This window comes from Stegostoma tigrinum, chromosome 5 (assembly GCF_030684315.1).
Source record: "Stegostoma tigrinum isolate sSteTig4 chromosome 5, sSteTig4.hap1, whole genome shotgun sequence".
NCBI classification, from domain to species: domain Eukaryota; kingdom Metazoa; phylum Chordata; class Chondrichthyes; order Orectolobiformes; family Stegostomatidae; genus Stegostoma; species Stegostoma tigrinum.
Window position 1 is genome coordinate 50,576,320 of NC_081358.1, and position 26,881 is coordinate 50,603,200.

The 26,881-nt window shown below is 44.7% G+C and overlaps 2 long non-coding RNA genes across 2 annotated transcripts in view; one reads left to right on the forward strand and one right to left on the reverse strand.

Moving 5' to 3' along the window:
* The window catches only part of LOC125451577 (uncharacterized), a 61,612-nt gene extending 55,363 nt beyond the window's left edge, over positions 1–6,249 (forward strand). The window contains exon 5 of the long non-coding RNA XR_009445747.1: positions 5,443–6,249. This is a non-coding gene — a long non-coding RNA (uncharacterized LOC125451577). The remainder of the gene's footprint in view (positions 1–5,442) is intronic.
* The window catches only part of LOC132209584 (uncharacterized), a 62,852-nt gene that overhangs the window by 33,135 nt on the left and 2,836 nt on the right, over positions 1–26,881 (reverse strand). The window contains exon 2 of the long non-coding RNA XR_009445748.1: positions 18,968–19,091. This is a non-coding gene — a long non-coding RNA (uncharacterized LOC132209584). The remainder of the gene's footprint in view (positions 1–18,967; positions 19,092–26,881) is intronic.

Consider the following 26,881-nt stretch of genomic DNA (forward strand, 5'->3'; position numbering starts at 1 on the left):
TGTTGACCCCAGAGAACGTCGAGGAGCTTAAGAGGGAGTACGCTGGTTGGAGAACCGTGAAATCCCTCTTTGAGTCTCCACGCGACTGGTGGGAGACGGTGAAGGAGAACGTCAAGAGGTTCTTTGTCCTCAAGGGTGTTCGGAAGGCGAGAGAGTGGCGGGGAAAGCTGTCGCGACTCCAGAAAAGGGTGCAGAACCTGCTCCTTCTGCAATTGATGGGGGTCGATGTCACGGAGGGCCTCCGCGAGGTGAGGGGCCAGCAAGCCTCGCTCTTCGCCGCGGAGGCCTCCAGGATAATCTTCCGGGCCAGCGTCCGCTCCGTGGAGCAGGACGAGATGTGCTCGTGTTTCTTCTTTCAGAAGGTGCACAAAGAGAGCTCTGTGCTTAGCCGGTTGAAGGAGGACTACGGCTCGGTGACGTCGTCTCGGCCCGACATTTTGAGGATCAGCAGATCCTTCTATGCCGGATTGTACGATACGAAGCCCACGGACAGCACGGCCTCCGAGTCGTTCCTATCGTCTATCACGGAGGTCTTAGACGACGGCATGATGGAGTGGCTGGACCGGCCAATATCCCTGGATGAGCTGACCAGAGCCCTCAAGTCTTTGGAGAGGAATAAGACTCTCGGAAGCGACGGCTTACCGGTCGAGCTGTATTCTGCTCTGTGGGACCTGGTCGGCCAGGACCTGCTGGAGGTGTACGATAGTGCGCTTCAGGCGGGGGAAATGTGCAACTCCATGAGGAAGGGCATCATCACCCTCATTTACAAGAGGAAGGGGGAGAAGGAAGAAATTAAGAATTGGCGTCCGATTTCACTATTGAACGTGGACTACAAAATCCTGACCAAGGTCATAGCCAACTGTGTCAGGTCTGTCCTGGAGTCAGTGATTCACCCTGACCAAACCTGTGCTGTGCCAGGCAGGAAGATCGCTGAGAGCCTCGCGCTCATCAGGGATACGATCACCTACGTACAGGACAGGCGGGTGGACACCTGCCTCGTCAGCCTGGACCAGGAGAAGGCCTTCGACAGGGTGTCTCATGCTTACATGAGGGACGTCCTCTCCAAATTGGGGTTCGGGGAGGGCATCCGCAATTGGATCCGGCTGCTCTACACCAACATCGTTAGCGCAGTCTCAATCAACGGGTGGGAATCGGACAGATTTCCCGTCAGATCTGGAGTCAGGCAGGGCTGCCCACTCTCTCCTACCTTGTTTGTGTGCTGTGTGAAGCCCTTCGCCGCATCCATCAGGAAGGACGTGAGCCTGAAGGGCGTGACTATCACAGGCAGTGGAGGCCTTCAGGTCAAGACCTCCCTGTACATGGACGACGTCGCCGTCTTCTGCACCGATCGTCGGTCGGTGAGTAGGCTGTTGGACATCTGCGGCCAGTTTGAACTGGCCTCGGGTGCCAAAGTCAATAGGGGTGAGAGCGAGGTCATGTTCTTCGGGAACTGGCACGACCGCTCCTTCATCCCCTTCGCCGTCAGGACAGACTACCTGAAGGTGCTGGGTGTTTGGTTCGGTGGCGCTGGGGCGTGCACTAAGACTTGGGAGGAGCGTATCACCAAACTGAAGCAGAAGCTGGGCAGGTGGACGCTCCGGTCCCTCTCCATCGCAGGTAAGAACCTGGTTGTCAGGTGCAAGGGGCTTTCGGTACTGTTGTATGTGGCGCAGGCCTGGCCTATTCCCTGGACCTGCGCCGCTGCGGTCACCCAGGCCATCTTCCACTTGATTTTGGGGTCGAGGATGGACCGGGTCCGCAGGGACACCATGTACAAAGACCTGGGAAATGGGGGAAAGGGCGTACTGAACGCCACCCTCGCCTTGACGGCTACTTTTGTGTGTGGCTGCATCAAGCTGTGCATAGATCCTCAGTACGCAAACACCAAGTGTCACTACTTACTGAGGTTCTACCTGTCCCCGGTGTTGCGAAGGATGGGCCTGGCCTCGTTGCCGCGGAACGCTCCGAGTAGTTGGACCGTCCCGTACCACCTGTCCTTCGTGGAGAAATTTTTTAAAGGAAACACCTTTGACCACAAGGCCGTCAGGCAGTGGTCAGCACATAGTATCCTCCAGACCCTTCGGGAAAAGGAGAGGGTGGATCCCATCGTGTGGTTCCCCACGCAGACTGCCAAAGTTGTTTGGCAGAATGCCCCATCGCCAGAACTTTCAAACAAGCACAAGGACATTGCTTGGCTGGCGGTGAGAGGGGCTCTGCCAGTGAGGTCCTTTATGCATGCCCGGAATCTCTGCGCCACCGCACGCTACCCTTGAGGTGGCTGCGGGGGGGACGAGACTGTTGATCACCTCCTTCTGGGGTATGCCTATGCGCAGGAGGTCTGGAGCGGGATGCAGTGGTATTTGTCGAGGTTCGTCCCGAGCAGCTCTGTGACGCGGGACTCCGTGCTCTTCGGGCTGTTTCCCAGCACGCACACCCAGACCAACATCAACTGTGCCTGGAGGACCATCAATGCGGTGAAAGACGCTCTTTGGTCTGCCAGCTGAAACAATTGACCCCGACCGAGTGTTACAGACTGGCGCTCTCCAAGATCCAGGACTACGTGCTGAGGGACGCACTTAAGCTTGGGGCAGCCGCTGCCAAGGCACGGTGGGGAAAGACCACGGTATGAAACCCCTCGTTCAGAATAGAAAAAACTGCCCTATCTGGTAACTGGGCCCAGCTGGCGCCTTCCCCAACTGGTCAGGGGGCCAACTGGGACTGTGCGGGGTGACGACTGCCGGGGTATTTTCTTTGCTTTTTTATTTCTTCTTTGTTTGTTTTTTTTTTCCTTTCGTTGGTGTATGTACCCCCTAGGTAACCCGGAGCGCCTTTCACGACTGGGTAGGTGTATAAATATGTTTTATTTTTTGGACATCTTATGAATAAAGTATATTTTTTCAAATATAAAAAAAGTGATGAAATTTCTGAAAACTAACCTTCCAGCTCAGCGAGCAAACTCACATCCAGAAACTCAACCTGAGCTACAAATCTTCTCAAAACTTGCATGCAATATTGTTTTCAAAATTGTCAAGAAATACTCCAAATAATGGAAAAATTTTGAATCCAGCCTTCACATCCAAGTCTAGAAAATTTCAAGAGAGTGTAGTTGGAACTTTGTGAGGGCTTGAGTGACCTATACATGGCAAAAATCAGGCAAGAAATTCAGAGAAGCCTATCTCAATACCAGGAGCAACCCATTGCATCTTTAACGACTTTGATGTGTGGCGAGGCAAGTTTCTTACTAGGCCATAGTGGGTTGCCAATGAAAGAGGGTTATTGTATGATAAATGCCACAATGTGCCTTTATTAATATTCAGCTTCCTATATTACCCACATGCCAAACAAGCTAGCCATGAAGTATTCTCAAAATGGAAGTCAAATGTGGATCCCTGGTCTTTTGATGGATAATCACCGAGTGGGAAGTTCTTCCAAGAATGGCTGATGGTAGTAATAAAGATGGAAATGGACTTGGGGGATACCATAGGGATGGGATAGGTAGTTTTTGAGGAGAAGTGGTAAGACATGGCAAGAAATCTCACCTCGGCCTCTTGGCAAAAAACCCTCTCTTAAAAAAAACAAATGCAATGCAGCTTGCATTTAGCCAATAAACTAGATTCAGCCAATTAGTTGAATAAACATTGTCTCCAGATAAAATATCACAGTGATTTTCCTTCCAGAGTTTACATTGACTGTTGTTTCAATAAATGCTTCAGGATTTTGGATTTCTACCACAGATCTACTACAAGTTTTATAGCAAAGATTGAGCCAGAAGAGAGGAAAAAGAGGAAGGAAAACAAAAAAAAAAGCTATATAAATGGCTTACTAGGCAACTTTTTAGGTCTAGCCAATCAATAAAATTAAGTTGAGTTAATCTCATCAGATTTCTTGTGATCAGCCTTATTACACAATCATAGAATGCACCCAACTAAGATATTGCCGATCTGTGACAGCTCACTGTCAGCTGGGCTGGACATAAGATGCAGTTCCGTTGTTATTTAAATTGGAAATTCATGGTTCTTGGTTGGAACGAAAGTGACAGTAGAATGGGATATTGTCTGGAATGTAATTGGAGGTATCTCTCAAAAGAAATGCAGAAAAGGTCTCTTTAGGATTTAAAGACACCAATCCTAACAGAATGAATGTCCACTAAGCAGGAGGTAGCTACCAGTCTTGACATTTAGAAGTGAATGAGTGAAAAAGTAAATAGCCCAAGAATATCTTCTAACATGAGACTTGATGGCATCATATTAGATTAAGTCAAACTTTCAAAAATTAATTTACAAGATAGGGAGGTTACTGGCTAGGCCAGCATTTATTGGCCCTAATTATTTGCCCTTGATACAGTGGTTATAAACTGTATGAAGTATGCATTGTTCTGTAAGCTAATAGATCTGAAAGGTTCATGTTAGAGACTGTTCTACCTAATCTGATGATGTTGTACAGACTTAGGTGGGAATAAAGCAGAAGATATTAGAACTTTGAAGAGTGCAGATATATATTCACAGATCTCTTCATAGTAGTTGTGACAATGTTTAACTAATTCATATAACTTGTACCAATTGCTATCATACATGAAGGCAAGAGCATCCTCTTGTTAAGGCTAACAAGTGGTTTCCATTACCACTGTAAACTAAATAGATCCTTAGAACCAGTCAAGGAACAAAAATGGTTACAGCATCTTTTTGCCCACAGATCTCATATGCAAGTCATTAATAGTTTGTTTTCAAATATACAGTTACATCTATTTTTTCTTGCAGCCCAAGACTGATTATTCGGGTGTAAAAAAATAGCCTTTTTAGACCTTGCATTACTATTGCAATAAAGTACTTAATTACTGTCATTTAAAACCAGAATTGCTATATTACCATTGGAAAAGTGATGTGATAAAGCAAGCTTACCATACAGCTAACTAATATGCTCCACATACACATTCTCATACACAAGCTGAATGTAGAGTAGATGTTTGGTAGTCACTTGTCGCTCAAATGTGTAGTATCTGAGTATTATACTTTTGCTTGTATGAACAATGTGGCACAGAAGAGAGAGCTCAAAGTGACAGGAAGTATTCCTTGGTCAACACAACAAAACACATTTATGCGTTTACGTATATAGTCAGAAAGTTTTATATCTAAACACACACACTTAGATTACAGAATAACTTTCCTTGAGTCCTCCATGGCATTGTGAAGTAATTACTTATCATTTTACATTTATTTGCACCATGGTCACTAATTTTAATCCTATTTAAAATAATCTACTTAAACAAATAGAAATAAAAACCACTACGACCCAGAGCTATAGCCAAAGCACTGTTTTCCTCATACAATGTGTACATGTGAACTTACAAATGAGAAAAACTGAAAAGTGGAATAGAAGATTTGAATTATTGATCACATAATTTTAATGAAATACTATTCACATTTCTTGATGCTTCTTTTGCAGGAAAGCTCTGAATAGTAAAAGTATTTGGAGCATTGTATCCTTTACTGTTACTTCAGGATTCTATCCATCATGCCGAGCAACTTGTCTCCTGTAAACAATAGAAGACCTCAGTTCAGGCCAATATCAAAACCATCCTTGGAGTTGACCTGAGATCGATAGCCTTACCCTTTCAATGTGGATGATTTCTATCAAGAAACCAAGAGAAATAATTTGAAAGAAGGAAATCTGACACAGAGAATACTTTGATTGTTAATACTGTTTTGTCCGTATTTGAAATGCTTGCTAGCAATTAACGTTCCCAATATGTGTGCCCCCTAAATGTTATCTCACGTGAGTTTTGTTTCGGACCCGTTTCTTCGGGTTATCTTAGTATTTCTGGTTTTATGTCATGTATTGCATATCACCATACTACCCTGTGCCAGAATCATCTGGTGACGTATCTCTACTGTTAACTGATCGTAATTTACTGGAGACTGGCCACAGCTGGTGGATTAATGGGAAGGGCTCAAGCTGATCTCTCTTCTATCATTCCTGCTGGCTTCAGGTGGTAAGTAGTACATTTAAGTTCAATTAAGATCCAGGAATTAAAATGGCCCAGACCTCATGTAGATAAATCCTTGAGATTGTCCCACAAGTCTCATGCTATAAATTTTGTAGCTGTAGTTGGGATAATGCTAAGTTACTGAGGATGGACAAGAATGTTATGTACATAGTTTTGGGAATAAAGTTATATCATTCATACAATTTATAGCAGTAAATGATTGAATAGCATTGGCTCAGGGCTGCATCTTGTGTATTCAATGCTTGGAGGGGTTTTTCAAATAAATATGAATATAACAGTGCATAAATTCAGTGGTTTATTTTATGTTGCAACTTATTTCAGCTCGGAATGCAGGGTGCTGTAGATGTATGATACAATATTTCAACTTGCAAACCTTTTCTTTCTGGGTAAGAAAATATGTGAAGAATTAAACTCTAGCTTTGACATTGAATCAACAGGAACCATAATTCACTTGATGTAAGTTTTTGTTAAAGTAACAAGCTTCAAAGAAGAAACCATTTTTTTTAATGAGAAGTACCACAGATGTAATTGGTTGTAGTATATCTTTACATCATTAATTATTGGCAGCGCTGGCTCAATGGGCATTTTTAGTCCATCCCTAATAGCCCTCGATTTGAATTGTGCACGCAACCATTTTAGAGGGCAGTTAAGAGTCTACTGCAATGCTGTGAACCTGGTGTCACATGTAGGTCAGGCGAGTATGCCCTAAAGGACATTAGTGAACCCAACAGGTTTTTACAACATTCAATTATGTTTTCACGGCCACCATTAAAAACTAGCTTTCAATTCTAGATTGTATTAATTGAATTTAAACTTCCACCAACTGCCATGGTGGGATTTGAAGCCCTGTTGCCAGTGCATTAGACTGGGTTAATAGTACAGTGACCAGGCCACCATCGCCACTAATAATTTGAACAACGCATGACACAAAGGTTGCTAAACATACGAGCATACTAGCAGACATGTATCACTTTATAGTAGCACTGCTATTCTGTTCCAATGCAGCACTGAGTTTGTTTAAAATTATACACTAAAGGTCTCTTGCTTCTTTTTGATACTTCGCCAATTTGCTTCAGTTGTATTGCCAAATTTTGTGTCATGGTAATCATAAAAAGTTGGCAATGTACACAAATATTTTGTAACCACACTTCCTGAAAGGATGTTGCCTTGAAAGTAAAATAAACTCAAAATTAATTCAACAATCTCTTGAAATGCCAGTGCAGGAGGGAAAGGTTCCCAATTTACTGGTTTTTGTGGTTTATTTCATGTTCCTGTCCTTTTCCTGTTCGTCCATATAAAAAAAAAGTTAAAATTAAAGTGGTGGTTTGCGTAAAATTGAAGTCCTCTTTAATCTCAGATCCAGGACAATTCAGGTTGTTTGCAATGTTGCACCATTGTAATTTGCCCTGGAAATGACTCTTGTTTTTGTTTTTGTTTCTCAGTAGAAGTGCAAATTGGGTCACAAAGTACTGAACCTGATCTTCCTTTGAACAAAGAACAAAGAAACCTACAGCACAGGAACAGGCACTTCGGCCCTCCAAGCCTGTGCCGATCAAGATCCTCTGTCTAACCTGTCATCTATTTTCTAATGGTCTGTGTCCATTTGCTCCCTGCCCATCCATGTACCTGTCCAAATATATCTTAAAAGACGCTAACGTGTCTGCATCTACCACCTCCGCTGGCAACGTGTTCCAGGCACCCACCACCCTCTGTGAAAAGAACTTTCCACGCATATCTCCCTTGAACTTTCCTCCTCTCACTTTGAACTCATGACCCCTGGTAATTGAGTCCCCCACTCTGGGAAAAAGCTTTTTGCTATCCACCCTGTCTGTACCCCTCAAGATTTTATAGACCTCAGTCAGGTCCCCCCTCAATCTCCGTCTTTCTAATGAAAATAATCCTAATCTACTCAACCCCTCTTCATAGCTAGCACCCTTCATACCAGGCAACATCCTGGTGAACCTCCTCTGCACCCTCTCCAAAGCATCCACATCCTTTTGGTAATGTGGCAACCAGAACTGTACACAGTACTCCAAATGTGGCCGAACCAAAGCCCTATACAACTGCAACATGACCTGCCAACTCTTGTACTCAATACCCCGCCCAATGAAGGAAAGCATGCCATATGCCTTCTTTGACCACCCTATTGACCTGCGTTGTCACCTTCAGGAAACAATGCACCTGAACACCCAGATCTCTCTGTTCATCAATTTTCCCTAGGACTTTTCCATTTACTGTATAGTTCGCCCTTGAATTTGATCTTCCAAAATGCATCACCTCACATTTGCCCGGAGTGAACTCCATCTGCCATTTATCTGCCCAACTCACCAGTCTATCTATACTCTGCTGTAATCTCTGACAGTCCCCTTCACTATCTGCTACTCCACCAATCTTAGTGTCATCTGCAAACTTGCTGATCAGACCACCTACACCTTCCTCCACATCATTTACATATATCACAAACAACAGTGGTCCCAGCACAGATCCCTGTGGAACACCACTGGTCACAGGTCTCCGATTTGAGAAACTCCCTTCTACTACTACCCTCTGTCTCCTGTTGCCTAGCCAGTTCTTTTATCCATCTAGCTAGCACACCCTGGACCCCATGTGACTTCACTTTCTCCATTAGCCTGCCATGGGGAACCTTATCAAACGCCTTACTGAAGTCCATGTATATGACATCTACAACCTTTCCCTCAATCAACTTTGTCACGTCCTCAGAATTCCATTAAGTTGGTAAGACATGACGTTCCCTGCACAAAACCATGTTGCCTATCACTGATAAGCCCATTATCTTCCAAATGGGAATAGATCTTATCCTTCAGTATCTTCTCCAGTAGCTTGCCAACCACTGACATCAGGCTCACTGGTCGATAATTGCCTGGATTATCCTTGCTACACTTCTTAAACAAGGGGACAATATTAGCAAGTCTCCAGTCCTCTGGGACCTCACCCGTGTCTAAGGATGCTGCAAAGATACCTGTTAAGGCCCCGGCTATTTCCTCTCTCGCTTCCCTTAGTAACCTGGGATAGATCCCATCCGGACCTGGGGACTTGTCCACCTTAATGTCTTTTAGGATACCTAACACTTCCTCCTTCCTTATTTCAACTTGACCTAGAGGAAGTAAACATCTATCCCTAACCTCAACATCCATCATTTCCCTCTCCTTTGTGAATACCAATACAAAGTACTCGTTAAGAATGTCACCCATTTTCTCTGAATCAGCGCATAACTTTCCTTCTTTGTCCTTAAGTGGGCCAATCCTTTCTCTAGGTACCCTCTTGTTCTTTATATATGAATAAAAGGCTTTGGGATTTTCCTTAACCATGTTTGCCAGCAATATCTCATGTCCTCGCTTAGCCCTCTTAATCCCTCGATTGCTGGAAGAACAATTTTCTCAGCCCTCCTGACCCTACGTCCTTTTATGATCGGGCATTTTCATGGGATAGGAAGGCCTTGGGTTCAAAATGCACACGCATCTCTTGCAAGATTGATTTCCATGTTGCAAGGATCACGGGGGAAATTGTATTTCCTCGTGTACACAATATGTGAGAAGGTGTGGGTTTTGGAAAACCTAAAAATAACACTACCTTAGAAGGTTCAGGACCATTGGAAGAAGCATGCTGAGGAGTTGGGAACATTCTGAAAGGTGTTTGTAAAATGTTTTGACAACTAAAGTGCCACTTTTAAGTGCTGTACTGCAATCTAATGTGTATTCAATGCAGTGATTCGTCACTGAGATCTGGCTTGCAAGGCTAAATTGAATACCGTTACATTGAAGTTCCCATGTACTACAGCACAACTTTCACAGACAAAAGTGTCAGTTGAAAATGTAAAACAACTGTCCAGTCAGCCTCTACTCTCAGTTTTTCTTTTGCTCTGGTTGTTCAAAACCCCCAGTTTTTGCAAATGGGAAACATATATGCATTGATGGACATACACTTTTTAAAACTGGAAATGAGACACTATTCTGTTCTGTCAGTTCTTGGCAATTCAAATGGAAGCTTTTATTCTGACAACTGTAACCATTACAAATGCTTGCCTCAGTTTCTAAAGTCGGTAATGGCTTTGGTTCAGCAGATAGGATATTGCTATAGCAATTATTGACATATTTAGGATATAATAACAGCATATGCCATAATGTGCCTTCTTGTTTGTTTCCATCCTAATAGGTTCCATTACAATCCCCGGCCTGACAACAGTGGATGTGGCATACAGCAGCGTAGGTGATCTGTTCGGAGGTGGGGGATGTGGGGCACACGGGTGGGTGGGGTGAGAATTGAGGACTGGGGTTCCTGCATGCCAAACTAATGCACCGATAAGATGCATTGCAAATCCAGCCCATATTGAAAAGACAAAAATCTCAGACAAAGCAGTCACACATGGGTCAAGTGTGTGTACATCATAATACAGGCGATTTTTTTCCCCAAACCCACAGGATAAAACCTGCTCTTAAAAACGAGTCAATGTTGAGATCCAAAGTCATTCATTCATTCATTCATTCACATGTACACATTCTTTCTAACTTGAAAATCATTTTTCTTCCCTTTATTAGGAGCCCATTGTTAGCTCTTTTGGTACATACATTTCCAGTTCCTACACCACCCACACACAAAGGTTCAATTGATGGCCATAGCAAACTGTAATAATTGTGCATGACCAGAGGACAATGGGAAGACAGATGCAGTTCAGTATAGAAAAAAAAAGAATTAATACATGATACAATTAAGGATAAAAACAGGAAATTCACCTCTTACAATCAGATTGTAAATAGAGCAAACTGGGAAATTGATAGGCACGTATATTGCAGAAGTTACTAAAATGGCAACTCAAATAGATCTGATTGTAGAAAATAAGTGAGAAATTACATGTAACCTTTCTATTAATATTTTTCTTTCCATTTCTCACTAAGCCAAATACTCAAACTCAGTCCTCGTGTCTCCATTTCTTTCCCTTGCCCCCTTCAAGCTTATCTCATTGATATTTCTCACCACCTCCTATGATCTATTTCTGTTAAGATTTTGTTCACCCAACTTTGCTATTTAAATATAATTAGGGAATGAAATTTACTTTTCCAAACTATCAAAACTCTCCTATTCCTCTCAAACTCCTCGACTGTCCTGTTTCCTCTCTGCTTCATAATACTTTCCACATTCCCTATTGAAGTCCCTCCAATCAAACTTCCAATCTTCCAACATGAAAATTGCCAGTAACACATAGCTGAAGCTTATTTTTAAGATTAAATGTGGAGGCAGGCTTAAACGTTGAAGGTAACCCGGATGAGGTGGGTTTTCCCATGTGATTATTTTCTTCTCAGTTTGTTGCCTATGGATGCACCGGTTAACACCAAATTTTATGATCAACAAGCACAATGGGCACTATAGTGCAACTGCCTCTCAGACATCCTCCAGGGATTGCACTTTAAACATAAAAGAAGCAGCAACAGTCATTACCACACATACACCATAATTTTACTCACCTTTCATCATAACTAAGAGAATGGTGACAAGCTTGGAGCTGTACAAAGGCTTGCATGAAACAAGGACGCAAAGATAAATTATGGCTTTGGAATGAACAACTTGCAGGTATCTCAGGCACACACTTCATATGTTTAATTTTTTGTCATCGCCTGTAGCTCTTTTGTGGCACTAACCCTTCATTCATTCAGAAGCCTTCAGTACCCACCTACTCCCACACCACATTTTTCTTAGTAATACACATGGACAGTCCCAGCTCAGGGGCTTGGTATCTATATCTATTAGTGCGAGTATGATGCTCATGTACCCATACTAATGTCTCTTAATTCCGGCAGAGATAGTAGGAACAGCAGATGCTGGAGAATCTGAGATAATAAGGTGTAGAGCTGGATGAACACAGCAGGCCAAGCAGCATCAGAGGAGCAGGAAAGCTGATGTTTCGGGCCTAGACCCTTCTTCCACTCCCCCATTTCTGAAGGGGGTTCTAAATAAAAAGGGAGAGAGGGGGAGGTGGATAGAAGATGGATAGAGGAGAAGATGGGTGGAGAGAGAACAGACAGGTCAAAGAGGCAGGCATGGAGCCAGTAAAGGTGAGTGTAGGTGGGGAGTTAGGAATGAGGTAGGTCAGTCCAGGGAGGACGGGCAGGTCAAAGGGGTGGCATGAGGTTAGTAAGTAGGAGATGGGGGTGGGTCTTGAGATGGGAGGATGGAATTGGTGGGAGGAAGAACAAGTTAGGGAGGCAGGGACGAGCTGGGATGCGGTATGGGTAGGGAAGATTTTGAAGCTTGTGAAGTCCACATTGATACCATTGGGCTGCAGGGTTCCCAAGTGGAATATGAGGTGTTGTTCCTACAATCTTCCAGTGGCATTGTTGTGGCACTGCAGGAGGCCCAGGATGGACACGTCCAAGGAGTGGGTGGGGGAGTTGAAATGATTTGCGACTGAGAGGTGCAGTTGTTTAGTGCAAACCAAGTGTAGATGTTCTGCAAAGGGGTCCCCAATCCTCCGCTTGGTTTCCCCAATGTAGAGGCGGCCACAACAGGAAAAGCGGATACAGTATACCACATTAGCAGATCTGCAGGTGAACATCTGCTTGATGTGGAAAGTTTTCTTGGGGCCTGGAATGGGGGTGAGGGGAGTGGTGTAGGGGCAAGTGTAGCACTTCCTGCTGTTGCAGGGAAAAGTGCCGGGTGTGGTGGGGCTGGAGGGGAGTGTGGTATGGAGAACAGAGTCCCGGAGAGAGTGGTCCCTCCGGAAAGCAGATAAAGGTGGGGAGGGAAGAATGTCTTTGGTGGTGGAGTCGGATTGCAGATGATGGAGGATGATGCGTTGGATCCGGAGTTTGGTGGGGTGGTACGTGAGGACGAGGGGGATTCTGTTTTGGTTGTTAATGCGGGGAGGGGGTGTGAGGGATGAGTTGTGGGAAGCGCGGGAGACATGGTCGAGGCTGTTTTTGTCCACTGAGGGGGGGAGGTTGCACGTGCGATAGGGTTAGGGTTAGGGTTGAAAACGAGGACAACTGAGATGTATGGGAGTGGAATGCCTCATCTTCAGAGCAGATGCGGCTAAGGCAAAGGAATTGGGAATAGGCGATGGCCTTTTTGCAGGAAAGTGAGTGAGAAGAGGTGCATTCTAGGTAGCTGTGGGAGTCCATAGGCTTGAAATGGATATCGGTTTCCAGGTGGTTGCCAGAGATGGAAATAGAGAGGTCCAGAAAGGAGGGAGAGGTATCAGAGATGGTCCAGGTGAACTTAAGGTTGGGGTGCAAGGTGTTGGTGAAGTGAATGAACTTTGAGCTCCTCATGGGAGCTCCTTGAGTTGGTGGAAATGTCTGACATAATGCTCTTGAAACCAGTTAAAGGAACAGGTGTTGGAGGTGAGCATGGGAAACGTACCTGTGGTGAAGGGAGATTGGATATCATTATTCTGGAGACCCTATCTGATGAGTACTGAAGCACTCCTCCTGAGCAGTTCAGTCAAGAAAATACCAAATTTCTATTCAATGGTAACTCTAGTGGATGGATGGCGAGTATTATAACACTATCCGACACCAGTCTGAGAGTTGTGCACTGGGGTCATTATCTCTGCCTTTGTAGGTATCCCTTGATACATCAATGCCAGTTCTGGTGCTGATGTGGTGGGGACCAAACATTTGAGGAAGCTTGCTGCATAGTGGGTGCACACCTGCAGGAATTGTTGCCTTTGGGTACAGATGAGATGGACATAGAGCGTGAACTTCCTTACTGTTTGGAAATCTAGCTGGATGATGCCATGGAGCTCAGAGCGCCACATATGCCCAGTCAATGGCCCCTTGTACGAAGATACTCAGAAATCCTTGGCTCTTTAGTTGGTAAACTGGACAAACTGTACCACTTTTTCAGCAAAAGGTACTGGTGAACTCATGAATAATGTGGGCTCCTGGTTGAGAGATGTCACACATCTTTCCAGTTGAGATTGAATTCTAAGCCATCAGCTCCTTTCAAATACTGTTATGATCTTCAGTGACAACACAGTGTGGACCTGGAGGAACACAGTAGGCCAGGCAGCATTGAGGACCAGGTAATTTGATGTTTTAGACTGGGACCCTTCTTCAAAAGTTTTCAGAAAACTTTTTCAAAAAAATTTTTTGAATAAGGGCCCCAACCTGAAATGTCAACTTCCCTGCTCCTCTGATGCTGCCTGGCCTGCTGTGTTCCTCCAAGTCCACACTGTGTTGTCACTGAAGATCATAACAGTGTTTGAAAGGCTGAGAGTTGAAACCTCAACTGGAAAGATGTATGACATCTCTCAATCAGAAGCCCACATTATTCATAAGTTCACCATCTCTGACTCCAGCATCTGCAGTTTTTGCTATCTCTAGTGACATAGGCATTATGCAACCCCCCAAACCAGGCAGCTTTAAGTCTACCTGCAGGAGGTGGGCAATTTCTATGATGGCTTTCCTCGTCAAAGATATCTCTGACACAGCATTTTACTCAGCTGCAGCATTCTCTTTAGAGCCCCCACGTGGTACACTGCTCACTGGCTGTAACAGTCTGGTTTCCACTTTTCAAGGGGTGGATCCACATTGCCACAGTCATTGTTTCTAACTGCTCCTGCCCCACAGAACTCATTTCTTCCTACCCTGACTTGGTTTTTATTTCCCTTGTCAAGTCCCTTCCCACTTACATCTGCGATTGCTCTGTCAGTTTCGGAATTTCCAGTTTGTGGGTTCCAGCCACCTCTTTATCATAGATTTGCAATCCCTTTACATGTTCATCAGAATGGTCTCCAGGTTCTTGCTTCTTCCTGAAAAAAAGAACTGAACCCCCCCATCCACCACCACCAAACTCCATATGGCTGAGTTTGCCTTAATCTGAACAACTTCTCTTTTAGCTCCTTTCACTTCCTTCAGGTCTAAGGGGTGGCTACAGATACCTGCATGGGCTCAGTTACGCCTGTCTTTGTCGGGTATGTGGAACATTCCTGGGTCCAGTTCTATTCCGGACCCCACACACAACTCTTTCACTGGTATGTTGATGTTATTATGGGTGCTGCCTCCCTCTCCCATCTGGAATTGGAAAGGTTTATCGATTTCACTTCCAACTTCAACCTTCACCTGGTCCGCCTCTGACCCCTCTCTTCCCTTCTTCAACATCTATATTTCCATTTCTGGGGATTAGGCTGGCCACCAAGATCCATTACAAACCAACCGACAGTTATCTTAACAATACATACTGTAAAGACTCTATTCCACTCTCCCAGTGCCTTCACCAAGTTGCATCCGTTCTGATGATGCCAACTTCGACAAGGGGGCTTCCGAAATGTCTACCATCTTCCTGAATTGAGGATTTCCCAGCACCATGGTTGACAGGGCCTTCAACTGGGTCTGACCCATCTCCAGCACTTCAGCCCTCACTGCCGCTCTTGATAGGGTCCCCATTGCTCTCACCTACTATGCCACTAGCATCCACTTCCAGAGAATCATTAGCCACCATTTCTGCCACCTCCTGTGGGATGCCACCACGAGACACATATTCGCCTCCCCCTCTCATCAGAATTCTACAGGGACCATTCCCTCCAGGACACCCTGGTCCACTCCTCCTTCATCCCAACACCTCCCCCACCCATACTCACACAAATGGCACCTTCCCTTGTAAAGCAGAAGGTATAACAGAGGATGATGCATTGGATCCGGAGGTTGGTGGGGTGGTACGTGGGGATGAGGGGGATTCTGTTTTGGTTGTTACTGAGGGGAGGGAGTTCGAGGGATGATTTGTGGGAAATGCATGAGACACGGTCGAGGGCGTTTTTGACCACTGTGAAGGAGAAGTTGCCGTCCTTGATCATGTCCTGGTTCACCTGCATATCTGCTAATGTGGTATACCGCATCCGCTGTTCCCGTTGTGGCCTCCTCTACATCAGGGAAACCAACTGGAGGCTTGGGAACCACTTTGCAGAACACCTACGCTAGGGTTCACACTAAACAACTGCACCTCCCAGTCACGAACCATTTCAACTCCCTCTCCCATTCCTCAGATGACATGTCCATCCTGGATCCCCTGCAGTGCCACAACGATGCCACCCGAAGGTTGCATTATCATCCTCCGACACTTCTGCCATCTGCAATCTGACCCCACTACCGAAGACATTTCTCCCTCCCTCCTCTTATCTGCTTTCCAGAGGGACCAATCTCTCTGTGACTCCCTTGTTCACTCCACACTCCCCTCCAGCCCCACCATACCCGGCACTTTTCCCTGCAACCGCAGAAAGTGCTACACCTGCCCCTACACCTCCCCCCTCACCCCTATCCCAGGCCCCAAGATGACATTCCACATTAAGCAGAGGTTCACCTGCACATCTGCCAATGTGGTATACTGCATCCACTGTACCCGGTGTGGCTTTCTCTACATTGGGGAAACCAAGTGGAGGCTTGGAGACCGCTTTGCAGAACACCTCCGCTCAGTTCGCAACAAATAACTGCACCTCCCAGTCGCAAACCATTTCCACTCCCCCTCCCATTCTCTACATAACATGTCCGTCATGGGCCTTCTGCAGTGCCACAATGATGCCACCCGAAGGTTGCAGGAACAGCAACTCATATTCCGCCTGGGAACCCTGCAGCCATATGGTATCAATGTGGACTTCACCAGTTTCAAAATCTCCCCTTCCCCTACTGCATCCCTAAACCAGCCCAGTTCATCCCCCCCCCCCACTGCACCACACAACCAGCCCAGCTCATCCCCCCCACCCACTGCATCCCAAAACCAGTCCAACCTGTCTCTGCCTCCCTAACCGGTTCTTCCTCTCACCCATCCCTTCCTCCCACCCCAAGCCGCACCCCCATCTACCTACTAACCTCATCCCACCTCCTTGACCTGTCCGTCTTCCCTGGACTGACCTATCCCCTCCCTACCTCCCCACCTATACTCTCTCCACCTATCTTCTTTTCTCTCCATCTTCGGTCCGCCTCCCTCTCTCTCCCTATTTATTCCAGTTCCCTCTCCCCATCCCCCTCTCTGATGAAGGGTCTAGGCCCGAAACGCCAGCTTTTGTGCTCCTGAGATGCTGCTTGGCCTGCTGTGTTCATCCAGCCTCACATTTTATTATCTTCACATCAAACAGCTGTTCACTTGCACTAGTGGTAGACGTAATCCGCTGTTCCTGATGTGCCCTCCTCTACATCGGGGAAACCAAGCAGAGGATTGGGGGCCACTTTGTGGAACACCTACGTTCGGTTCACAGCAAACAACTGCAACTCCCAGTCGCGAACCATTTCAACTCTCTCTCTCCCCCCCCCCCCCCCCACCAACTCCTTGGACCTTGTGTCCATCCTGGGCCTCCTGCAATGCCATAACAATGTCACGTGAAGATTGCAGGAACAGCATCTCATATTTCGCTCGGGAACCCTGCAGCCCAATGGTATCAATGTGGACTTCACAAGCTTCAAAATCTCCCCTCCTCGTCTGCGTCCCAAAACCAGCCCAGCTCATACCCACCTCCCTAACCCGTCCTCCAACTTATCCAATCCTCCCACCTCAAGCCCTACCCCCATCTCTTACCGACTAGCCTCATCCCACCTCCTTGACCTGTCTGTTCTCCCTGGACTGACCTATCCCCTCCCTAAATCTCTACCTACGCTCACCTTTACTGGCTCCAACCCTGCCTCCTTGACCTGTCTGTCTTCTCTCCACCCATCTTCTCCTTTATCCATCTTCAATCTGCCTCCCCCTCTCTCCTTATTTATTTCAGAATCCTCTTCCCCTCCCCCATGTCTGAAGAAGGGTCCAGACCCAAAACGTCAGCTTTCCTGCTCCTCTGATGCTGCTTAACCTGCTGTGCTCATCCAGCTCTATACCTTGTTATCTCAGATTCTCCAGCATCAGCAGTTCCTCCTATCTCACTTCAACAAACCACCTTGTTCTGTAGTCAACATCTCTGACTCAGGTTTGCTGCAGAGCACCAGTGAAGCTAGAAAAACAGCACCTCATTTTCTGTTTGGAAACTCTACAGCTTTCTTAACTCAATATTGAGTTCAACAATTTTAGGGTTTGAGGCATTCTCCACATCCTAACGTCAACTCCCACACACCAGGCCTTGTTATCACATAATGTGCTATTATACACACTCCATTGTCAGCAACTAATATTCCCTATTAGCGACCATTTATTCTCCCAAGCTCACCATTATCCACTCCATTGTCTGTCTAACAGTTCTCTCTCTTTGGGCTCCATCTCTATCTATCATTTACTTCTTGCTCCCTGCCAACACCTTATCTTCTGCATAAAAAACAACTTTCTCCTAGTTACAATCAGCTATGAAGATGGGTCACTGGATCTGAAACGTTAACTCTGATTTCGCTCCACAGATGCTGCCAGGCTGGCTGACTTTTTCCAGCAATTTCTGTTTTTGGTCCTGTATCAGGCACTGTTTACTCATCCACAGCTGCACCCCCTGAGCCTTGTATCTGGATCTGTTGATACTAGACATTCATCCTCCTTAACCTTAGCAATGCTAGTGCAGCTGGATAAGTTGGTCAAACATCTGGCACAAAGATATCGATCTGGGAAAAATATCAGTAATGACACGATAGTTTTCCATTTGAGATCCTGACAGTCCTGTGGGCCTTCAACGGACTGCTCAAGTCCTGGGTGAAAGTCAGTCCTACTGCCCATACAGAGGGAGGCACATCCTCCATGATCCATAGTTCGTTTACCCCTTTCTAATGGTGTCATGCGCAAGGTCTTTTTAGCTTTGATCTTTACATTGCTTTCCTTGCACTTACCTCGATCTGACTCTCAGTGGTCTTCATTATCCCCTGTGTTACAGCCCTGGAATTTATAACCTATTTATAGCCTACAGACACAGGTAAGCAATACCCCTATATGGCTGCAGGGGTTGCCCTGCTATCGTCACTGTCGGTGAGTTGTAAATCCCCTTCTCCTCAGTTATATGAATAATGGAGAATGGTTGGGATATTGTATTAGAAGCTGAAGTTTATTCACCTTTATTCTGCAGTGACTTCTCTCCTTAAGTGGTGATTATGGCTCTGGGCTTAACCAATGCCAACTTCACGTTTCTTCCAGAATTTCTGTTCAGATTTGGTGTCTTCTGCTATTAACATCAAATCTGAAAATTTAAAACTATTGTCAAATAATTACAACTGTAAGAATGAGTACAAAAGTGCAGGCAAACAGATGCACAGCTGATTCATCACATCATGTTTCTGGTGACATAATGAACATCACCCAACTTTTATAGTTTTTAATCCACACTGTATCCTGCTCTCAATATATTTTGACTATATTTGTATGAACCACAAGTTTGGCTACAATGCAGTTGGTATTTAAATCCAAGCACTCAACGTAGATTTTTGAAAAATTTATTCATTTGTGTGTTGCGGATATTGCTGGCTGGGCCAATATTTATTGCCTGTCCCTAGCTGCCTTTGAGAAGGTGGTGGTCAGCTGCCTTCTTGAACTGTTGCAGTTCTGTTGTGTGTTGACCCACAATGTTGTAAGGGACGAATTCCAGGATTTTGACCCCATGACAATGAAGGAACAGCCATATATTTCCGAGTCAGGATGGCTTGGAGGGGAACTTAAGGTGGTGGTGTTCCCATATGTTTGATGCCCTTGCCCTTCTAGATGTAAGCGGGAGTAGATTTGAAAGGATCTGTCTGAGGATCTTTGGTGAATTTCTGCAGTGCATCCTGTAGATAGTACACATGCTGGTATTTGAGTGTTGGTGATAACACAAGAACATAAGAACTAGGAACAGGAGTATGCCATCCAGCTCCTCGAGCCTGCCCCACCATTTAATAAGATCATGGCTGATCCTTTTGAGACTCAGATCCACTCACCATAACCCTTAAGTCCTTTACTGTTCAAAAATTTATCCAGCCTTGCCTTAAACACATTCAGCGAGGTAGCTTCAACCGCTTCACTGGGCAGGGAATTCCACAGATTCACAACCCTTTGGGTGAAGAAGTTCCTCCTGACCTCAGTCCTACATTTTGAGGCTATGCCCCCGAGTCCTAGTTTCACCTGCTAGTGGAAACAACCTCCCTTCCTCCGCCTTAATCTATTCATAATCTGATATGTTTCTATAAGATCTCCCCTCATTCTTCTGAATTCCAATTAATATAATCCCAGCCTACTCAGTCTCTCTTCACAATCCAACCCTTTCAACTCTGGAATCAACATGATGGAGGGTATAAATGCTTGTGGATGTAATGTTTATCCTCAGTGTTTCCTCTAAGTGTTGTTCAATATAGAAGAGTACTGATTCATGAGCTGAGAGGGGATGGTATACAGTAATCAACAGGAGGTTTCCTTGCCCAGGTTTAACCTGAAACCATGAGACTGTGTGGGGATTGGAGATAATGTTGATGATTCCCAGACTGTACACCACTGTGCTGCCACCCCTGTCCTGCCAGTGAGACAGCACCATTCCAGGGATAGTGATGGTGGTGCCTGGAAGACTGTCAGTAATGTATGTTTCTGTGAGTATGACTGTGTCAGGCTGTTGCTGACTAGTCTGTGAGACAACTCTTCCAGTTTTGGCACTAGACCCCAGATGTTAGTAAGGAGGGCCTTGCAGGGTTAACAGGGCTGTTTCTGTCGCTATCTTTTCCAGTGCCTAAGTTGATGTCAGTCAATCTGTCCAGTTTCATTTCTTTGAGATTTTCAGGTGATTAGCACAACAGAATGCCTTGCTAGGCCATTTCAGAGGGCAGTTGAGAGTCAACCACATTGCTGTGGGTCTGGAATCATGCAGAGCCAGACCCAGTGAGGATGGCAGATTTCATTCGCCAAAAGAACATGGGGAACCAGATGGATTTTTCCAACAGTCAACAATGATGCCAAGGTTATCAGTTCTTAACCAGATTCTTAATTCCAGAATTTTTAATGAATTTAAATTTCACCATCTGCTATTGTGGGATTTGAACTTGGATCCCCACATAGTAAATGAGCAAGGCTTCAACACTGATCCTGTAGTACTCCATTAGCTAACTGAAAATTTCTGTCTACTGTTCATTAGCCAATCCTCTATCCATGCAAATAGAGGTCTACATATGGAAACAGGCCCTTTAGCCCAACCTGCCCATGCTGCTCTTATATAAATAAAAAATATTTCACCTCCACTCCAAACTCTTCTCTAATGCTGTAAGATTTAGTGTAGCAAATTAAATGCCTTTTGGATATCCAAATAGATAACCTGCTGATTCCCTTTCTCTACCCTGCCAGTTACATCCTCAGAATATAAATCACACTACAACTTGTAAACTTTAAAAGCCATACCACCATAATAACATTCAGACAAGTTTCTTTTTTTTTTATTCAATGATTAGTTGTGACCTTGTAAAAACAGGCACCTTTGTTCAAGTTGAACTTATAACACTGTGATACTGTTCCCTCAAGGCTCAACTGGAAAAAGGGCTTGCAGTGCTATATAATTCTCATAGGGTCCAAGCAACTTTAATATTGGAATACCAAATAGTATTCAAACTTGTTTTTAACATCTGAGAATTTATAATGAGTGTAAATTGTTGCATGTGGAGACATCATGATTTTATTCCACATTGTTGTGTACGTATCGGTGTTTAGGAGTTCAGATGTCATGTTGAGGTTGTACAGAATGTTGGTGAGGCCTCTTCTGGAGCACTTTGTGCAGTTCTAGTCTCCCTGTTATCGGAAGCATATTTATGAAATTGGAGAGGATTCATAAAAGATTTACCAGGGTGTTGCAAGTTCGAAATGGGGAGAAGCCATTCATCTGGGTGTGTATCTGGGTGTGTGTGTGTGTGTGTGTGGGGAGGCGGGGGGAACAGATTCACTCATTCATTCACCCTTCAATCACACCAGCAAATTCACAGAGTAGGATTTTGATTCTGCTGCTCTCATCATGTTAATCACATGCAGGATTCATACAGTGGAAGTATTTGTTATTTTTTACTGAAATGAACAATCCTATAACTGGCTGGAGTTTAATATTCTGGAAAATGTCATTGATTTTTAGGGCTGCAGTGTCCAAAGAACAAAAAAAATTACAGCATAGGAACAGGCCCTTTGGCCCTCCAAGCCTGCGCCGATCGAGATCCTCTGTCTAACATGCCATTTATTTTCTAAGGGTTTGTGTCCATTTGCTCCCTGCCCATCCATGTACCTGTCCAGATATATCTTAAAAGACACTAACGTGTCTGCATCTACCACCTCCGCTGGCAAAGCGTTCCAGGCACCCATCACCCTCTGCGTAAAGAACTTTGCATGCATATCTCCCTTAAACATTCCTCCTCTCACTTTGAACTCATGACCCCTCGTAATTGATTCCTCCACTCTGGGGAAAAAAGCTTCTTGCTATCCACCCTGTCTATACCTTTGTGACTTTGTAGACCTCAATCAGGTCCCCCCTCAATTTCCGTCTTTCTAATGAAAATAATCCTACCCTACTCAACCTCTCTTTATAGCTAGCACCCTCTATACCAGGCAACATTCTGGTGAACCTCGTCTGCACCCTTTCCAAAGCATCCACATCCTTTTGGTAATGTGGCGATCAGAACTGTACACAGTGCTCTAAACGTGGCCGAACCAAAGTCTTATACAACTGTAACATGACCTGCCAACTCTTGTACTCAATATCCCGTCCGATGAAGGAAAGCATGCCGTATGCCTTCTTGACCACCCTATTGACCTGTGTTGCCACTTTCAGGGAGCAATGGACCTGAACACGCAGATCTCTCCGTTCATCAATTTTCCCGAGGACTTTTCCATTTACTGTATAGTTCGCCCTTGAATTAGATCTTTCAAAATGCAGCACCTCGCATTTGCCTGGATTGAACTCCATCTGCCATTTATCTGCCCAAGTCTCCAGTCTATCTATATTCTGCTGTAATCTCTGACAGTCCCCTTCACTATCTACTACTCCACCAATCTTCGTGTCATCTGCAAACTTGCTGATCAGACCACCTACACCTTCCTCCACATCATTTACATATATCACAAACAACAGTGGTCCCAGCACAGATCCCTGTGGAACACCACTAGTCACAGGTCTCCAATTTGAAAACTCCCTTCTACTACGACTCTCTGTCTCATGTTGCCTAGCCAGTTTTTTTATCCATCTAGCTAGCACACCCTGGACCCCATGTGACTTCACTTTCTCCATCAGCCTGCCATGGGGAACCTTATCAAATGCTTTACTGAAGTCCATGTATATGACATCTACAGCCTTTCCCTCATCAATCAACTTTGTCACATCCTCAAAGAATTCTATTAAGTTGGTAAGACATGACCTTCCCTGCACAAAACCATGTTGCCTGTCACTGATAAGCCCATTTTCTTCCAAATGGGAATAGATTCTATCCCTCAGTATCTTCTCCAGTAGCTTCCCTACCACTGACGTCAGACTCACCGGTCGATAATTACCTGGATTATCCTTGCTGCCCCTTTTAAACAAGGGGACAACATTAGCAAGTCTCCAATCCTCCGGGATCACACCCATGTCTAAGGATGCTGCAAAGATATCTGTTAAGGCCCCGGCTATTTCCTCTCTCGCTTCCCTTAGTAACCTGGGACAGATCCCATCCGGACCAGGGGACTTGTCCACCTTAATGTCTTTTAGGATACCCAACGCTTCCTCCTTCCTTATGTCAAATTGACCTAGAGTAAGCAAACATCTATCCCTAACCTCAACATCCGTCATGTCCCTCTCCTTTGTGACTACCGATGCAAAGTACTCATTAAGAATGTCACCCATTTTCTCTGACTCAGCGCATAACTTTCCTTCTTTGTCCTTAAGTGAGCCAATCCCTTCTCTAGTTACCCTCTTGCTCTTTATATATGAATAAAAGGCTTTGGGATTTTCTGTAACCAAGTTTGTCAGCAATATCTCAGGTCCTCTCTTAGCACTCTTAATCCCTCGTTTCAGATTCGCTCTACATTCCCGATATACTTGCAAAGCTTTGTCTGTCTTCAGTCACCTAGACCTCATGTATGCTTCCGTTTTTCTCTTGGCTAGCCTCACAATTTCACCTGTCATTCATGGTTCCCTAATCTTGCCTTTTCTATTCCTCATTTTCACAGGAACATGTCTTTCCTGCACGCTAATCAACCTCTCCTTAAAAGCCCCCCACATATCAAAAGTGGATTTACCTTCAAACAGTTTCTCCCAATCTACATTCCCCAGATCCTGCCGAATCTTGGTATAGTTGGCCGTCCCCCAGTTTCGAACTCTTCCTTTAGGACCACACCCATCCTTGTCCATGAGTATTGTAAAACTTACGGAATTGTGGTCATTATTTCCAAAGTAGTCCCCTACTGTAATATCAACCACCTGGCCAGGTTCATTCCCCAGCACCAGGTCCAGTATGGCCCCTTCCCGAGTTGGACTACATACATACTGCTCTAGAAAACCCAGCTGGACACACCTTACAAATTCTGCTCCATCTTGACCCCTAACACTGAGTAAATCCCAGTCAATGTTGGGAAAATTAAAATCTCCCATCACCACCACCCTGTTTCTCCTACACCTTTCCATTATCTGTTTACATATTTGTGCCTCTATCTCACGCTCGCTGTTGGGAGGCCTGTAGTACAGCCCCAGCATTATTACTGCATCCTTCCTATTTCTGAGTTCTACCCATATTGCCTCACTGCTTGAATCCTCCATAGTGCCCTCCTTCAGTGCGGCTGTGATATCGTCTTTGACCATTACTGCAACTCCTCCACCCCTTTTACCTCCCTCTCTATCCCGCCTGAAGCATCAATATCCTGGGACAGCTAGTTGCCAATCATGCCCTTCCCTCAACCAAGTCTGAGTAGTAGCAATAACATCATACTTCCAGGTACCGATCCAAGCCCTAAGCTCATCTGCCTTATCTGCTACACTTCTTGCATTAAAACAAATGCACCTCAGACCACCTGTCCCTTTGTGTTCATCATCTGCTCCCCGACTACTATTCCCTTTATTCACACTGACTCCATTATCTAGTTCCCTACAGGCTTTCATTTCTACCTCTTTTCTGTCCAATATTTGGTTCCCATCCCACTGCCACATTAGTTTAAACCCTCCCCCACAGCATTAGCAAAAGCACCCCCAAGTCCCTTTGGATGGCTCAATCTGAACTCTTTCCCCTTGATTCAAGAAATCTCAAACTTGTTCACAGTAAAATTACAAACCTTTACTTCAATTCTAACCTTTGGCAGCAAATTTTCAGTTCAGTGTCTGAAAGGCTCCACTGATGAATAGCTCCAATAAGAAAGTGCTGATTTTGAATTCTTATTTCTGTTTTACTAATTATTGCTGGACTTCCTAATCTTTCCAATTTTATCCCCTAATAATTTTTACCTAGGGATCTGTACCTTAAGTACCCAAGATAGAGCTGTGAGTGGCGACCAATAAACTTTTCACTGTACTAATGTGTACATGTGACAATAACGTTAACTCTAATCCTAACGTATAAAGATAAGCCATATTTACATCCAAGGTACTGCAATTTTAATGAATGTACATCTGGGGAATATAGACAACTGTAAAATTTAAGAGGTGAACAATTTAGATTAAAACTAGGTTAAATTAAGCCATTAACAGGTACTAGAAACTTCTTGTGAGGAATTGACTCTTTCAAAAATATTTCTCGACATATATTTCAGCTTCACCAGACAGGAGCTTGACCTTGGTCATGAGCAGGTCAATGTGGTCCAAGCTACATAAACTCCAAGTAATTCAAAACCTTAATCTATGAGTCACCTGGCATCAAATCACACTTTACTAAATTTCACCTTCAAATCAACTTATGTTCAATCTCCAATACCACATTGAAAATCTGACCTTTTTTTTGTTTTTTAGGCCTCACACAATCTCCATTCTTGCCTACAAGCCTCTCAGATAGATGCACCAGTATATACCTGCTCCTAATCAAATTTAGCTCCTTTCTTAACATCCTACCAAGTAGCATTAAATTCAGACTTCCTTGAAAACAACCCCATTTCTTAAGTGCGTCAGAGATAATGAGAACTGCAGATGCTGGAAAATCTGAGATAACAAAGTGTGGAGCTGGATGAACACAGCAGGCCAAGCAGCATCTCAGGAGCACAAAAGCTGGTGTTTCGGGCCTAGACCCTTAGCTTTTGTGCTCCTAAGGTGCTGCTTGGCCTGCTGTGTTCATCCAGCTCCACACTTTGTTATCCCACTTTTTAAGTATTGGCTGCCACCTACAACCCAGCAACACCTCTCATTTTGAATAGTTGGTCTTTTTTATAAATTAATTCTATTACCACATATTTCAGCTCGATGCAGCATCTGAAGTCTTTTTGTATAAAACAGAACTTACCAATGCTTGTTTACAATTCTAGGAGTCTGGTCTTAATATCCCTCATTTTAAAACAAGTTACAACATATCCTTTAGCCTCTTTGCCTCATGCATTATTTTTCAGTTCTGCCTTTGCTTCGAAGGTCAGCTCCTTACGTTTTTTAAAACCAGTCTTTGCTCTTTACAGATTTAGTTTTCAAGTACAACTCAGGAAATTTGGCATGTCCTTCAGGTCCCTCACCAACTTCTACACAAGCATCAGTGAAAGCGAACTGTCCAGGTGCAGAATGGCCTGGTGCGGCAACTGCTCTGCCCAGGACTGTAAGAAACTACATAAGGTGGTGTGCACAGCCCAGACCATTTCCAATCTTCCACCCATGGACTCTATTTACAACACTCCCTGTCATGGAAAGGCAGACATCATCATCAAACACCTATTGCACGCTGGTAACGATCTCCTACAACCTTTTCCATCAAGCAGAAGATACAGAAGCCTGAACACCTACTCAAGCAGGTTCAGGAATGCCTTCCTCCTGGCAGTTGTCAGACTGATAAATGGACTCTCTGGCCTCAAATAACCCTGATCTTTCCCAGCGCGTACCTTGTG